Raw genomic sequence first — 18,413 nt, 5'->3', positions numbered from 1 at the left:
AACAAAAATTTCTTAACACTTTACTCAGAGAAACTTAACCTTGTAAGGCTTCAAAATGCAGTAGGGAAGTATATAATATAAAGAAAGTAACTATCACATTTTTAACGCTTGTTATAGGGTTAAGAAATTATAAAACTCAAGCATTTGGAGGGTATATATTTGCCGCTTCTAAAAAATTTTTATAAAATTAATTAGTTCTTTTTTCGCTTTAAACCATACTTCATTCCGAAACATCCTAGAAACGTTAATATTATATAACTGGTTAAGGTTGTATTCTAATTAAATAACAAAAAACTTAATTTGCCAATTAAAATACGAATTCTATTTATTAAACAAAGCCACTAATAAATATTTATTATATTATTATAAAAACTATATAAAGTAAAAAGAAGAAAAAAATGACATAAAATTATATATTTTCTTCAAATGATAATCTCATATATATTTAATATATTAATTGGAAAAATTTTATAGGTAGAAGCAAACAAAACATATATTTCTTAATATATATGTAAATATTTCAATTGAAATTTTATTTATATTATATTTGAAAAAAGGATATAATATAATAATAACTTGCTGCTATTAAAGGTTGGATTAATGTAGGAAGGTGTCAAAAGTGTATTTCTCTTAAATTGATTTGGAAACTATAATATATTGTAGAATTTTATAACTATAATTCGATATAATTAGCGGTCCTTATAAGTATTAACCTTATACTTTAATATCGAATCATTTAGTTTTTTTTAATATTTTATTTTTGTAAATTATAATGTTATAAAATTGTTCTTTTGAAAAATAAATTACCATTATTTTTTAAAAGACTTTTAGATCTTATAAGAAATACGTGAGTAAATTTTATACTTAAAAAGAACTCTTTCTTACTTCATACGTACCTGAAATTACTAGCTAAAAACAGTTATTGCTCATTCATGCATAATAATAAGCCAAATGAAATCTATATAAAATCACTGTAGTGGCCTATCAACATTATTCCTTGGCCAAGGTGAAATCATTATAAAAACCCTAGATAAGGTTGGCTTCGCAACTGGCAAAGTGGTGCCTCCGACTGTGTATAGGTGAAGAATTAATCATAGTTCTTGCAAAATTGAAGAAATCAAGGTTGAGCATAAATAAATTTCATATGCAATTAATTCCATAATTACAATTCCTTTTTGTAATTGTAATTGATTTCATTGGAAAAAAAGAGTAATTTTAAATAATTACATTTTTCAGGCATGTAATTAGGAATTAGTAGATATAATTCATATTTATAATTCCTTTTCTTATTTGATCAATTTTTATAAAAAACACTTAATAATCGCATATATATGAAACCTTAATAATTGCGGGTAATGATGTATAGCATTAAACGTTATTGATTTTTTAATTAATAGATAGCGTTAAAATTTTATCCTTAAATACAAAAAAACTTGAAGTTTTTAAGTAGCCTCTGTGACCTAGTCTGTTCAGTGTGTGTATCACAATCCGACAATGGTTTCGAATCCAGCAAGAACCGTGTTTTTTTTCTAAAACCAACTGTTATTCTATCCTTGGAGTGATATATAGAGTCGGACTCGACCACGTGATTCCGTTAATATATTAAAAATAAATGGGTCTTTTATTGCAATTGAATAAATTTCGGCCATTGTTTAGCAAATGGCTAAATGCGAACTAACGTCCTATATCATTACCTAATAATTGCAATATTTCATTCATATATTTTATATTTAAAACTTAATAATTGCAATATTTCATTCATATTTTTGACTGAAATATAATGAGATTCTGAATCTTTACTTTTAACTCCGACGATAACTTTGGTAATTGCTCTTCAAAAAACAATCTTACATTCAGTAGAAGAAATCGAAATTGTCAATAAATTCAATAACCGAAGAAATGATATGACCACAAGCACTGCTTGTGCGCTCTGTGATCAAATCGTGAAGGGCCACAATCAAACCACTAGTAATTTCCTAATCATTGAAAGTAATTTTTTTTACTGAATCATCAAGATCAAATATTCAACTAACTTTATGATAATGTTTTTCAACGTCATCCGAAATAAGTCATCAAGTGGCTAATGATTTAAGTGCAAATTTTGTTATAAAATTCTAAAGCATTGTTATCTCATCATCACCTATGGAAAGACTATTTAGCGCTGCAATTATATTTAGACATCATAAATAATATTGCATGGGTCAAATTTAAAAACCGATCATATTAAAATTTTTGCCAAAATAATGATGTAAACCTGGCGATTTAGCTCATAAGAAAAGTTTGGGCCTCTATTTGCCAAATTTCGAGGTTTTTCAACATTACATTTTGTAGCACAGAATTTGATTGTATTTTTTAACATCAAAATGTAAAATGTATATAATAATTTATATGCAGATGTCTTATTATATTATACTTTATATTGAACGAGTAAAACCTTTATACTTTTCAAATATAAAAAATTGTGTTAAATAATAAAATATTTTAATAATTATATCATATGCTATTTATTAAAGTTTCTCATTATTTTCTATGATTTTTAATCAAATCCTACTTTAATTTTTTAATTTTATTGTAAAAGATATTTCTAGAAATCACGATTACATTTAATTATTTATTAATTACCGTTTTTAGAAGAAAAATTAGTAATTATAATTAAATAAAAAAAATTTGCAAGTAATTAATCATGCCCATCCCTAGAAGTATAGTTAAAGAAATTTGCTTTTGTTCAAATATCAATAACATCTAGGATGGTTAATATACTTTTTTAGTTCACGGATCGTTAATGTTTTATGACGGACCCCTAAAAGGCTTTAGTCTGGTTGTTACACTATCCCTACTATAATACAGAAATATAATAAAAGTTTATTTTCATCTTATAATCTCGCAAGTCATTCTAGGTTCCGAAATGACGGACTAGACTAACCTTGCTGACAAGATAACATATTAACAATAAACCTATTATAGAACATAACACACGATGAAAAGATTCTCGTCAATAGAAGAAATTATAACCCCTTATATTTGGTTTTATTTAGCCTATTGCTATTTTAGTTTAAATCGAAACCTGATATTAATATAAAATGTTGTATAATATGAATAATTTTATGGAAATTCATGTCGGACGGAAATTTTTTTTAAAATAACTTTTACACATGATTTGTTTCTATAATAATTAATCTTTTATATCATAAAATATTCAAATTCTATGACCGTTTTGGAATTATTATTTATATTTAAACAGAAACATTTTGAAAATTAAAATATATAATTTTTTTAAGATAATGATTCAAAAAAATCTTTAAAACTTGGAATAGTTTACGAAAGAAAATTAAAAGTTGTTCATACTGAATATTCAATTTTTTTTTTTAGTTATTTTGATCATTTTCATACCATAGATTTATTATCTCTTTAAACTTTTTAGTATAATTTATTGATACCGAAAGTTATAAACTTTTTTTTAAAAAAACGAATATTTGATTTCTTATAGTCAGTCACTTAAAATTTTATTTGAAAAATGTTTTATTTGATAATTAAAAACACTATTAAAAATTGTAATTAGTATTTATTCAAGGAATAATTGTATTTAAATTAAAAAAATCTTAAAAAATATATCCATTTCAAGAGTTTGAAAAAAAATCCAAAATATTGCCTAAGAGATTTAGAAAATAAATTTTCATACATTTGTGCTATCTATGAGCACAATTTTTATGCTTGCGTAATATTTTTCTGGGTAAAAAATAGAGTTAGCCTTTTTTTAAAAATCCGGCTCAAATCAGCCGTTTAGTAACACTAACAAAAAAATTGGGAATTTAAGTAAAATTTGATCACAAATCTTGGTTGAGAATTCTCAAAAAAAATATACATTTTTTTTATTTTGAAGAGCATTCCAAACTATCCATCTTCTTTTCTTAAGTTATCTTTTATAGAACTCGTTATATAAGGATACATGTACACATCCATGTATAGGATTTTGTGGTTTGCACGTTGATTAAATGACATCAATGTGCATATATATAATAATAAAAAAGACAATTAGTTCAAGTGCAAATCACCAGCACGGCAACTAACTACTGTCTATGAACGCTTTTAATTAATGAATAGCCAATCTAGTAATATATACATATCATTGATCTTAAATTAGAAAAACTATGCAATTTTATAGCCAAAATTCATTTTTAGCTTAATGAATACATCAGAAAAAATAAAATTGTTCCTATCATTCAATTTTTTCGAAGTTCCAAAAAAATGTAACTGTTAAATCATATAGATTATCGAATAAATATAAAAAAAATATTAACTTAATTTTTTTTTAATTTTAACTTGTAAAAATGTGATTACTATTGAAATGAAGATTGATAAATTTGTAATTTATGATAAGAAATTTAATTAAAGAAATTTTTTGGCACAAACGCGTTGTATACGTTTGTTCGGCGTAGTCCCGCTTACCAATATAATTTTCAAAACAATCTCACAAACTGACTTATAGAATATAGCAGAGCAGATCTAGGCGCAACCCTCTTTCTAAAAAACTAACTACAACCTAACAAAGATTCGTATTTTATTTTTTCTTGACATTTTTTAAAATTTTGAATTCTAAACGACTTATTTTTATATATTATGAAGAATAAAATCCTGGTTAACTTTTACTGAATGATAACATTAATAAAACTGTGAACAAATAGGTAAAATATTTTGTATATTGCTTGAAATTTTGCGTGTATATATAATAGATCCATATGGTTTATAGTATAGCTGAGTAGCTCAAATTAAGCGTGGCAATATCCAGTTCGAGCCCAAGCTTGGGCAACAAAAAGATAATTTTTTGCTTGACACGAATTTAATATTAGACGCAACCCCCCCCCCCCCCTTACGTGAAATCAAACAGAAACTATTAAATCAAGCCAATCTGCGGATTTTATTTTACGCGAAGGTTGGGGATGCATAAGGATACTATCTTCTACAGGTCTAACTATTAGGTATAGCGTTTCGGTTTGTTTTAGTTAAAAATTTTAGAAATGTTTTGTTCCATTTGGGTTTTTTTTGAAGAAATTCATATCGGTTCGGTTTATAATTTATAACGGTTCTTTTCGGTTCGTTCCCGTTTTTATAAATTTGATTTTTTAAAAAATTAATCATAAACCATATATATATTAATCTTAGAGAAAAATCTTCTTAATTTATATTTTTATAATTCCTTATTTGATTTAACCATGAAGATTATTTCTTATTAACTAGTAATTTTCCTAATCTCTATTAAATTGAGTATAATAAAGTAAAAACAGTAAACTAGGTATTATTTGATATGAAGATAATGGCGATTTAAGCGTAAAAATTTTTTAATTTGTAAAGAAATCAAGAATTTAAATAGCCCCAAAGGAAAATTAAAATTTCAAATTTAGGTTTATAATTTAAAATTCATTATTTTTAAAAGCCTCGTTTAAACCAGTTCAAGAATATTTATAACAGTTCGGTTAGTTCTTTTTATATATTTTATTTATTTATTATAAAGTTTCGGTTAAGTTTCAGAAAATTCGGTTTAGCGGTTCGGTTTGAGGCTCTGATCTTCTATAATAAAATGGGTAGGTATGATGTATAGGATCTATATATGCATGAAAACTTGATTTACACTTCAACTTCTTCCGGAGGTAATGAAATAATTTTTCTGACGTGATAATGAATGAATTTTTAAAAAAATTTAAGTGTAATCTTCCATGACTCATTATAGTTTCTTTCTTCCCTTCTCCTTCCTAGTTTTTATTTACTATTTTCTTTAGACATCCTCTTTTTTAAATCCCTTATACTTTCTCCTAATTCTATTTTTCACCTTAATTAATTTTATCTTAAGTCACCGGAGTGGCCCAGTGGTGTATGATGTATGCTTGAAAACCGAAGGTCCCAGGTTCAATCCTGGTAACGAAGTAAAAATTTTCGGGGTTTTCTTCTATGACGGATGTGTATAGACATATGATATAATAAATTTCTGAGCTGAGAAATGCCACCCCGGTCACCGGTAGGCTTGGATACCCAGGTGCTAGGATACTTGTCCAATAAAACCAAATAAGACGGTCAACTGAACTCGTGGGTCATTAAAGGATGATAACAATTTCTTGGCCAGTACTAGGATAACGGTGACTTCGGGGGCCGTTCAAGCTCAATGTCTACCAAGCTACAATGGACCTTGATAACGATACTCCGGTGGGAGATATATCCGGATTGATATTCCGGTGGGAGAAATGGAATCGATATGAATGCTCCGGTGTATCTGTCGATTTGATACTTAGGTGTGAGGAATACTCCGGTGGGATATCTGTAGATATTGATACTAGAGATCTGCAAAAGTAGTCCCAAAATAAAATTTGGGCCGGGTCGAGCTTTGAAAATTTTTTAAAATATATTTAAATTTCAATTTTATATTGAATTTTTTATGTAAAATAAAAATATTTGATTTTATTTATAGAACTAGACGCCATATAACATATGTCTTTTATTTTGAGTAATTATAAAAATTAATTTCTATATTTAAATAAGTTCAGGCCGGGCCGGCAAACCAAATTAAAGGTGCGCAATGGGTGGATTTTTAGCCCACCAACCCATATTTCGAGCGGGCATGGTCGAGTTTTCCAAAAAATTTTCAACATTGGGTAGGTGGTGGGCTGGTTAAAAAGATCTTAAAGTAATGGGTAGGCGCGGGCGGGTAAGTTTTAAATATTTTTCAGGCGAAATGAGCAGAAAAGCCTTCATTTTATTAAAAATAATAGTTTTATTTTATAATATTGCTTATTATATAAGTTTAATTAAATATACAATAAAATAAATAAATAAAGAGTTAAACCAGCCATTAAAATAATTTTTAAACATTAGGCGAGCGAGCTAAAATTTGTAAATAAATAGAGGCGGGCATATTTTTTTAAAAAAGTTACAAGTGTGCGAGTAGGTTAAAAAATTTATTCTAAACAACGAGTGGGCAGACTTATTGGTTAACGCCTATTACAGTCCTCTAACCCAAATACACTAAAATTTCATCCTTTTTGGCAAAGAACAATTTTGGTTTTAATATATACCTTTTTTCATTTATAGTTTTTTGAAGTTCTTCTAAATTTTTTCATTGTTTTTAATCGTTTAACTTTTTTGGATATATATTATATTTTTTTATTTCTAAAAAATTGTATAATCTAAGCAACTAAAGATAGGTAACAAAATAAGTTTCTGATTTTGAAATTATTAATTTATCTTCTTCGTTTGTGAAAACATACTAATAATGATGTATATTATTGTTGTATCTGTTGATATATAATTGACATTTGACGTTCTTCAATGAATTTCGAATAAGAGAGATATAACAATAATTTTCCTTTGTTCTTAATTTATAATTGTGAAATACAATTTTTGTTGGAAATTCTTATTAATAAAGAAAATATACAATTTTAAATTAAAGATTATGGTGTAATGTTTAAATATACTTTTATGTTAATTATCATGCTGAATATTATTTAAAATTAAAAGTGCGATTTTTAAAAATTATTAATTAGCCCAATATTTTAGCCAAATAATATTAAGCAAGCCTTGAGATTGTTTAAATGGCAGAAAGGTTTGGACATCTATTAAGGAAATATCGAGGCTTGGTAATATTTTGTTAGTTAAAATGGGCGAAAACAAGTCATTTAACAGCATTATATAATAACTATAAATAATTGGTTCGCCATATCTGTTAAATCAGCTAAAGATTTGCTAAAAAAGCCCATGTAATCAACTTATTCTTGGAATTATTCGAAAAACCAAAAAAATATCCTCTTTCGATTATTCGACAAAAAATATTTTCACTCATTTTTATGAAGATATTTCTTTAGGTTAATATTATAATTAAATAGAATGTGATGTTAATCTTGATCAATTTACGCTTCCATTTTAAGGTAAAACATGGTGTTAATGGAATATTGAACAGTGTATGAATCTTAACAAAATTATCATATTTTTCTTTGTAAACATCTAAATTAAATAAGTCATATCACCATTAGCGGAGATACAGTCTGAGAAGTCTGAAAGTTAACACGGGCTAGAAATTTTTATTAAAAACTATTATGGGCAGGGGGCAATTCACGCATAAATAATTTGAGACCAGGCTGGACAATTTAAATATAAAATATCATATAAGGTCTCGATAATATTTGATTTTTCGTAAAATTTTAATAGACTAGCCTGGACATTAAAATTTTAATATATTTTTTTGAATTTCAAGCTATTTTGATTTAATTTATAAAAGATAAATTTTGATATACTTATATATTTTCTTTGTATTTTAAGAGCTGTTTACTTTAAACACTATATATGTGAATAATATAGTTAATTCACAAAAAACTATACAATTTTTTATGTTATGATTCAATTATAAATACGCAATAAGATATCAAACACAATTGATTTATAAAACCGTTGATATAGATCATGATATCCACAGAGGAAAGATATAATAGCCTTAATGGACAATAGAAATGGATATAGATTTTGGCAAGACAACGTCTCTCCTGATACAGCTATTCCCACAATAGTGACACACATAAATATTTTCGCACTTAATATAAAATTCTTTACTAATTTATATTTCCCTTCATCATTTGAATTCAACTAGTGTTGTTAATTTGTATAAAACCCAGACCTGGGGTTTGGGTCTAAAAATCGACTAAACCAGCTCTGCACACGAACCCCAAGCACATACCCGAGGTTCGAGTGAATAATGTTATTCCAAATAGTTAAATAAAAATATTCTCGGAAGATATTTTGAACAACTCTTAGAACAAGATTCCAAATTTTTAGCGTTCTAGAACCTATACCTTTAACATATATTTTTAATATATTTTATTTTTTTAAAAAAAATTTTAAATATAAAAATGAACAAAAATACTGAATTTAATTTATTTATGTTGTTTGTTTTATATGAATGGCGCCATATATATAGAACGTAATAATTAAATAAAATTATTATATTATATTTATTTCAATAAGTTAAGAAAAGTTTTTTGTTATATACGTTGGGAGGGGGGGGGGCGAGAGGATAATTATTTTATGTTTATTTTTCTTAACCCTTCACTCAAATATTTATGACAATACAATAAATTTAGAAGTAATTTTATTTTAAATTATTGCCTTTATATAAACTAAATTATCCTAAAAAAATAATGATCACCACATAAAAATATGAAATAATCAAAACTCAAAAGATAACCTTGTTTAATAAATTTTTATTAAGTTTGATGATTAAAATATCATCTAAAGTACACTTGACCAATCAAGTTCGTAATGGGGTTCTGAAGGATCTCTCTCCCGTTACTTACAAGCAAAGAGCAGTTAGAACTACTCACTAGATGGTGTATAATTAAGTTTATTGTAATTTTTAGAGAAGCCAATATTGGTAAATATTTTGATTGGAAGGCAATTTTTGCTATTTATTAAGCAATTAATGATCGTCGTAATATCTATTAGGGAATTAGGTTAAAATAGCAAATATATACATTTCAGCTCAAAGTTAAATTGAGCTAACTATTGTGAAGATTATAGTCAACTTTTGAACTGATTAACAACTCATCTAGTCAGCTTGAGACATAGATAATTTTTAAGACTTTAGGCCAGACCTCAAAAATTATTAATTAAACAAGAACATATATTACCAGCCTTTTTTGATGATATATAAATTACAAATATCGAAAAGATAAATTCCTAAAAGATAATCATTTCGAATCCGATGTTAATTTCTAATTAATATTGAATTACTCCTCCTCTATTTTTTAAATTGGGTTCTCAATCACAACTTGAGTTTGCGACTCGATTTGCTAGTGTAAAGTAAAAATTATATATTTATCTGGATCATGGGTCTGAACCCCGAGTTTGTGCACAGAGCAAGCCTGTTCACAAATTGGGAAGTAAATTTTATGACCAAACAAATTAACAACAATAAATTCAACTCTTTTGGGATGAAATCAGGGGCCACGAATGCTTGATGAGTAAAACCTGTGGAATCTCGTAACCAATAAGCAATTAAGAATGACCTTGGGATATAGATTCAGATGTGACCTAGTTTGGACTCATCATTGAATCACTGCAGCCTAGTAAATGAAGGTAAGACATCACCTTTATTACATTAAAAGTCAAGGCTGGCATTAATGTTACTCTTTTATTAATAAATTAATAAGACTCCTTTTAAAAAAGGCTCACATAACTAACATCTAGAATCTAGCAATCTTTCAGCAGATGATAGCCTAAGACGTGACCATTATCCCCTGGGCTTTGGGAAATTTCCTTGGGATTGTACATGTTTCAATCCTTCCCTGATAATATATATAGCAAGCTGCTTACTCTAACAGATACTAAGAAATCAACAAATATAAAAACCTCAGCAATTTTATATTTTGCAAACAATTCCAAAGGCCTTCAATAGTGATTATCAAATGATCTTATGTAGCACATTAAATCAAATCATTATTCAAACAAAAAAATCAATGAATAAAATTTTAATAGAGTTAAGATTGATGTTTCAAATTCAACTTTACAATGAAATGTCAGTAGATTTGTCTCTATTTAAGAAATTTGGGAAATTAAGCTAATAGCAAACCATTGATGCTAAGGTAAAATATTTAGTGATAATATAATTTTGAATCAAATTAATCATTGAATTTCCTGGTTTATTTTTTGAATTAAAGAAGATCTTAAGATAATTTTATTATCCAATGAATTAAAATTTTACTAAATTATAATAAAAAAAAAATAGATTCATATAGTATAAATAATCTTATAAATATATGTGATCCTGCTTGTTATGAGATTTATAAAAAGGAATGGTGATTTTAAGATTATGATCCATATATTTGGATGCAAAGCTTATTAGTTCTTTGAATAAACACTTTTCCCGGTTTTCTTAATTTGATTTAATATATCTTCTCTAGATGTTGAGGAAGTTCTAACTGTTACTTCATTATTTTGGACATCTGTTTCAATGTTTTCAATGTCTTTTGCAAAATTAATTTATATTTAAGAAATTATATTACCAGGCAGTTTATTTAATACATTCCTGATAGCTGAAGCACAACCTTCACAAGTCATTTCTACATTATATTTATATACCTTTTTTTATAAATTACCAATATGTTTATTATAAATATATACCTGAGATGTCATAAAAAATTAGAGCAAGAATTCACCCACAAAATCAAGAATATTCAACAGCTGTTTTTTCATTTACCAGGAAGGGTGTAGGTATCGTACCGCCTTTACTATTTTTTAGTTATAATTAGGTATTTTGTCGGCAAACTTTTCGCTAAATTTCGTTTAACCTTATAATTTGTATGCTCAAATAATAAGCTTAAAGTTTATATGCTCAAAGCTTAAAGTTTATATGCTCAAAGCTTAAAGTTTATTTATCTCAATTGGCACAGTATAAAAAAGAAGCTTTACTCTCTTAGGATAAAAAAAGATATAAAGTAAAATATGAATTATTATTTTATAATGTTCTTTAAAGAAGTAACAAACTATTACAATTAGTGTCTAAATGATTTTGTCTAGTTTATCATGTGTATTATTTGGTTAATCAGGCTCACCCTACCTTTTATGAATGATGAAATTGTTTTACATCTGATATTTATAAAATTGTTTTGCAATTAATATTTATAAAATTGTTTTGCATTTAATATTTATAGAATTGTTTTGTATTTATTATTATAAAATATTATTTACATTTAATATTGATATTAAAGATTATATTTTCTTCATTGTGATTATTTAATGAAATTATATGTGTATACTGAGTATCAATGTTTGTTATTATATATTATTTTTTACTATGAAAATATGACTTCACATTAATTCATTATTTGATATATAATTATAATATATTATAAGATTTAATATATTTGCAAAAGTCATTATAAGAATTTGTTTTAATTTTAATAAATAATTTAATGTTATGAAAATGGAGTAGAATTTGTAATATTAATATATAAGAGGTATATGACTGAAACTTAAAGCTAAAATATGAGATTATTAGATACCTATTTATCAACATTAGTTTCACATACTTCTCAAAATAAAAAACATCTTAAATAAAAATTACTCAACTTACTGATATAAGATTTTTTATAATGAATAAAATTAATAGAGACTCCTAGATCTACATAAACCCAGCTATTTATGAAACTTATGTAATTGTGGAATGGATAGATTGCAATATTTATTATAAATCTCTCACTTCAAACTTATAGGGGCCATTTTGACAGCCATTTTAGCTTATTAGCTTTTTTAACATTTTTTAATAGTAGTATTAGCGGCCCATAACCAAGGGTGTAGTGTACTATGTGATTTTCGCCCTACAGCTGTGGATACAACAGCTAGGTTTTCCTCCGTATTAAAAGGTAAAAAATTAATATGAAAAGCCCTTTATATGTTTGTAGGTAAACCGCAGGCACCACAACAGTCCGAAACTCTTATTTAAACGTCTATAGGTTGAGATATAAGTAGAGAAGAGTAATATATACCTGAGAATTGCACATATATTTAGGCTGAAGTTTTAATCTTAGATGTCTATGTTAAATAATAAATATAATTAATGTTTTTAATAATGTTAGTAGTATGTATAAAGAAAATTAAAACTGAATCAAAGTGAAGGGGAGATACCATCCATCTAGATGTTTGTCTCCTTTTATTATTATTTAATTTTAGGAACTGTTTCATGTTGTTTGCAATGCTCTGTAAAACTGGAAAGAAAGAAATAATCTTATACTTGCTGAATGTTTTTCCAATAAAGAGTATAACAGCTGATAGCATCAATAACCAGGATCAGGGGTTCGAATCGAATTCGAAGAAGAAAATCCTTTTGGGAAAAAAATCTGAACCCGAACCTAACCTGAACCCCGTTTATAAAATTTTCAAAACCCTGAACCAAACCTGAGAATTTTATTTGAACTCGGGTTCATTGTATTGTTTAAATTAATATAAGATATTTGTTTAATTGTAAATACAATATTAATAATTTACTTGACATTTTATAATATTTTCAAATACGTCTAAATAAATTTAAAATCTATACATGACTATGCTTTGTATTTTAAACTATATTTTTGCCTATAAATAAAACAAAAAATTTATTTTTTATATCAAATTCATGTCTAGTTTTTTAATTATTATTTAAATATAAAATAATTTTTTTTATCAATTCAAAAATTCTTAAACCCGAGCTAAACCCGGGTTCAAATATATTTCTACAAACCCGAACCAAACCCACCTATTTTTTTATACTTAAACCGAACCCGAGCAAAAATTTTGCCGGGTTTGAATCCCTGACCAGGATATTATTTTTGTGGTTCTTCAAAATATGAGCATAAAACATAAGACCGCCGCATGTACTTGAGTGATTTGTTCTCTTCAAATGTTTTTCGTTTGAAATTATATTTGAGTATTAATGTCATTTATTATTCTTAGACATTTGTTAATAAACGTTTGCATTTTTTTCATCTCTCTTGGTTATTTCACAGATGTCCCCTTCGTAAAAGATTGCAATAATGATAGTTGAAAATCCGGAGTCTTATACCTGATAGATCTCTTGACTTCCACTGAAATACTTATATTGACCTGGCGTTTTGTTTATGGAATCTGATCTCCTCTTGTTAAATACGTCGATTCAAAATTTAATATCTTTCGGCGAGAATTTATTTTTAGTTTATATTAACGTTTTATTTTATCATTGCAAATTATGTTTGTTACTTAACTTTAAAATTGACAATTTATATTTTTTTATTATTTTATAACTTGTTAGATTCAAATTTAAACAAATATTTTTATTTTTTATAATTGATTATTTTTTGTGATTTGTTTATTTTTAAAAAATATATAAAAAGTACATTTTTTTGTTAAAATGAGATAAAATGTAATTCATTTATTTAATGTAATTTGTTTATAAAGTATGATTTCAATGATGATATTTCTACCCACAATCTATTCCCGATAATTCTTCATGGAGGCCAAGCTATGTCCACTCCTTCGCGTAACTATTATCTCAAAATTCGATCTTGATTTTGTACTATACATTAATTCTCCATGACGTTTTTATCGATTATAATTCATTTACGATAGATGCATCGAATAATTCAAACATGACCGAATTCATCAAGCTGGATTTCCTTAAATTTAGTAGCGATGACAGTTCTTATATAGGGAAATTGCAAATTTTTTTCTACACTATTAAAAGGCCGCGTTGTTTTTCCGAAGTCTACCAGATGATGAATTTAACAACATCGAAGCTATTTGCAAGGAGGCAGACCTCCAGGATCCAATCGCTCTTCTTGCGAAGACCAAGAACGCCACTCTCAATATTTTATGCTGCCACCCAATAGGCCTACAAAAAAACGAATCGAATCGAATGTGCTATTAGTTATTGTGCGAATAATATAATCATTATTCGATTCGATTAGAAAATTATTCTAAAGCTTATAAAAAATAGATTATATTTTTCAAAAAATAATTATAAACAGATGTGAATGTCTTGAAATGACACTTTAACTAAAAAAAACTAAACTAATTGTCATTAGTATATCAAAATTTACAGAAAATAAGCGAAATAAAACCCAATAATTTTATAAACGTTATCCAAACAAGTTGGCCAAATGATTTTTAGAATTAGAATTGCTTATAAAAATATCTAAATTCTTTGCTATACATTATTTCTTCAATCTAATTTCCAAATTTTATTAAAATTTTCTTTTATAAACATCAAAATATAATACATAAAAAATACAATTATGCTAGATCTGAATTTGATAATAACCAGTTTTTTAAGCATAAGGTCTTTCTTATGGTTTCTTACTTCAAAGACATTCTATTTTTCGTTAACATATAATGAAAATAACCGCTCACTGAAGATCCTTGTATGGACAATATATCAATTGCCATTTTCGACAACACGGGAAAACGATCCCCATGCAATCTCCACCATTCTAGGGGGCTCTTCTTAGAAGTAATTCTTAATTCATTAAGATAAGTTTTAACCTCGCATATTGGTAAGATGATATTTTGTTTAAAGATTCTATCCATATTTGACTGTATTATTGAGTTATCTGATGTTGTATTTATATTATTTCACTTTGTATTCATTGTATACATCCTATTTTTGTAATAGATTTATTGTATCTATTTTATATGATGTTGGTAATTGTTGAAAAAATTCTATTTTAGTCTTGGATCTAATATTTCAATATTTGTTAAGTTGTAATATTTTTTTATTTTCTCAATCGCATTGAGGGTGTTTATAAAAGTGTGGTTAAATGAGTTTAAATTCTCGATTAACGAAAATAAAATGGGATCACAAGATTTAAGGTGGGATATGTCACCAGCCACAGATATCTTCAGTAAAATCAAAAAAAGTCTTTAATTTTTCTTCTATATTTATCAAAGACATCCAATCATCCTGGTAAAAAATAAAAATTAGTAAATAAACCAATTAAAATACTTCACTCAGTTGTCTTTCTTCTATATCAGATATATCATCATATATCTGAGTCACCACTTCATGGCTCTTCTCATTTTGATAGCTCTTTCGACCATTATATAGGAGCTATTCCATCTGATGGATGTGTCTAATTTTAATTTAAGATATTTCACCGGGGGAAATAAGGAAGCGCATACATTTTTCATAATATTTGTCTTTATAAAAGAATTACGTATAGCTTTAATGAGTGTTTTTAATTTTGTTAATTGACTGTCTACTTTCTTAAGTATTTATAGTACTACCAAATTAGGTACATGTGCAAAACATCGTACATGTAAAATTTTACAAGTTGTGTGTTTTATACGAAGAATTTTTATAAAGATTGAATTCGAGCTTGCATTATCACAAGTAATTGCCATGTTACTAATATCGATATTATAATTTTTTATAATTTGAGAAAATTCTCCATATATATTTTCACCAGAATGTGAATCAGTAAATGGTACTATATATAATAACAATGACTTCATATCCCATTTTTCATCTATAATGTGGCAGGTCAACCCTAAAAATGGTACATTAGTAGGGCTTGACCATACGTCGGTGGTAAAGTGATTTGGCACTTTAAATTATTTATAATTATTTTAACTTTATTGAATTCTTCTTTATAAATTTCACTCATATATAGTTTAATTGTGGATATTGAACAAATTTTTACGTTAGGATTTAAAGCTCTAACAAATGATTTAAATTCATTTGTGGCAAGAATTTTAAATGGTATATTCGACTTGAACAAAAATTTTAATAAATAATGTTTAATGCAATATCATTGGTTTAATGTCATCAATATTTGTTTTGGTTAAATCATTTAAATAGTTTTCTATTGTATTATTATTTTTAATCTTTTGATGAAATCTTTTATTATGATTAATTAGTGGAGAGGTGGTTTTTTTCTTACACATTATTTACCTTGCAGATTTTACATTTGACAGTTTCTGCTTTAGAATCATAAAGATAATGATTCTATATTAAGGAATTTTTCCGCCTTGCATTAACGGGTTCAGCTTGATTAGATATTGATTGGATAGATGTAGATCTAGAACTAGTTGAGGATTGGCTTTGTCCATCACCACCTCCTCCATCAATATTTTAAAATTGATCTTTGAATATATTTAAAATTATATAAAATCTAAGTTTACCATCCTTCCTAAAATTCCAGATCAATGATACATTAGCAGCTGAAAGAAAAAAAAACAACTTAAGAAACATAAATCAATTAAACTTTCAGAACAATAATAATTTTTTTAACCCTTCACTACACAGTTGGGTAAATACAACATAATCTTTGTAATACAAAACCTAGTAGATATTCTGACCTGGTTTTTACAGTAGTTTAATATTTGTAACAAGGAATACAACTTCCAAATTTCATGATTATTGATTTGACAGTTTTTGAGATATATGTAATTTGTCGAACTTGGGATAAAATATTCCCCACCTGTGTAATTACATAATTTTTTTTGTTACTAATTATGATTATATATGACAGGTTAATATATATAATTGATTTTTATTTATTTATTTGTATATTTTGATTGATATATATGACTTAAATTGAACATATGATTTATAATTTAAATTATTCTAATGAAAGTAATTCTATAACAATTATATAGGTAATAGATTTTGAATCAAGTGATGATTATTTTTTATTAGATAGAAATCACAATTCAGTGATGGGGAATCACAGAGATATGTTTGATAATTTTAATGAAAACTGTAATAACTCTTATAGCGGACAATATGTTGCAATTGAATAAATGCTTCCAGATTTTAAAGGGAAAATCCCTTCAAGCAATACATGCCAAATAAGCCTTCAAAATAATTTATGCCCTAGTCGATTAAAGAATTTTTTACTCTTTAAAAATAGAATTATATGCTGGCAATTATAAATTGAGCAATAAACTTTTGATATGCGAAATACTAATTCAACCAATTTCTAAGACTAATATATATGTCATCACAGATAACTAGTTTACCAGCTATGAACTTGCTAAACATTTGTTATTGTTAAATTCTCATTCATTAACTATAGTAGGAACCTTAAGAAAAAATAAAAAGCAGATTCCAACATCATTTAATTTTAAAAAGAAAGATATTTATTCAAGCTTATTTGCCTTTCAAGATAATATGACATTAGTACCTTACACAAAGTATAAGCATGTTATTATGTTCTACCCTTCACTAAGGATTTTTTTTTGAGCAATAGTAAAAATATCATAACTTTATTTAGAAATAAATCGAAATATAGAAATTTTGTATTTATTATCTCTAATAGGTAAAATTTTAGGTCTTAAATTTTATTATTATCTGAGATATAGCTATTTAAAATTTGGGGTAAAATAGAAACTATTGGAGTTTTTTCCACCTGTATAGTGAAAGGTTAAATCAATCTTTTCTTATTTTGACAATTTTATATTAATTTTGTAGTTGTCCATTTTGAAATTTTCTACTCAAAAAATCATAACTTAAAATTTTAGATCTTAGAAAATTATATTTCTTTTTAACAAATATATAAATAAAATTAATTTAAATAATTTACTTTGTTGGGGCATCAAACAAAATATAACATGATTTATAAGAGGAAAAAAATAAAGTAAAATGAAATGAAATCCACTAGGAAAATTTAATTTATTATTTACTTACGATTTACGAATATTAACGAAAAAATAAAATATTTACGAAAAATTATAAATATTAACGAATATTTATAAATAATTTTGAATAATACGAATAATTTCGAATAACACGAATCGAATAATAAAAATTTAATATTCGACGAATACTTTTTCTAAATATTCATATTCGATTCGAATAATTGTGATATTCGTATTCGTAAAATACGAATCGAATCAAATCGAATAACAAATAATTCCTTTTAGGCGTACAC

This window comes from Gordionus sp. m RMFG-2023, chromosome 2, assembly GCF_954871325.1.
Source record: "Gordionus sp. m RMFG-2023 chromosome 2, tfGorSpeb1-WG-v2, whole genome shotgun sequence".
Lineage (NCBI taxonomy): Eukaryota > Metazoa > Nematomorpha > Gordioida > Chordodea > Parachordodidae > Gordionus > Gordionus sp. m RMFG-2023.
This window is presented reverse-complemented; position numbering follows the sequence as displayed.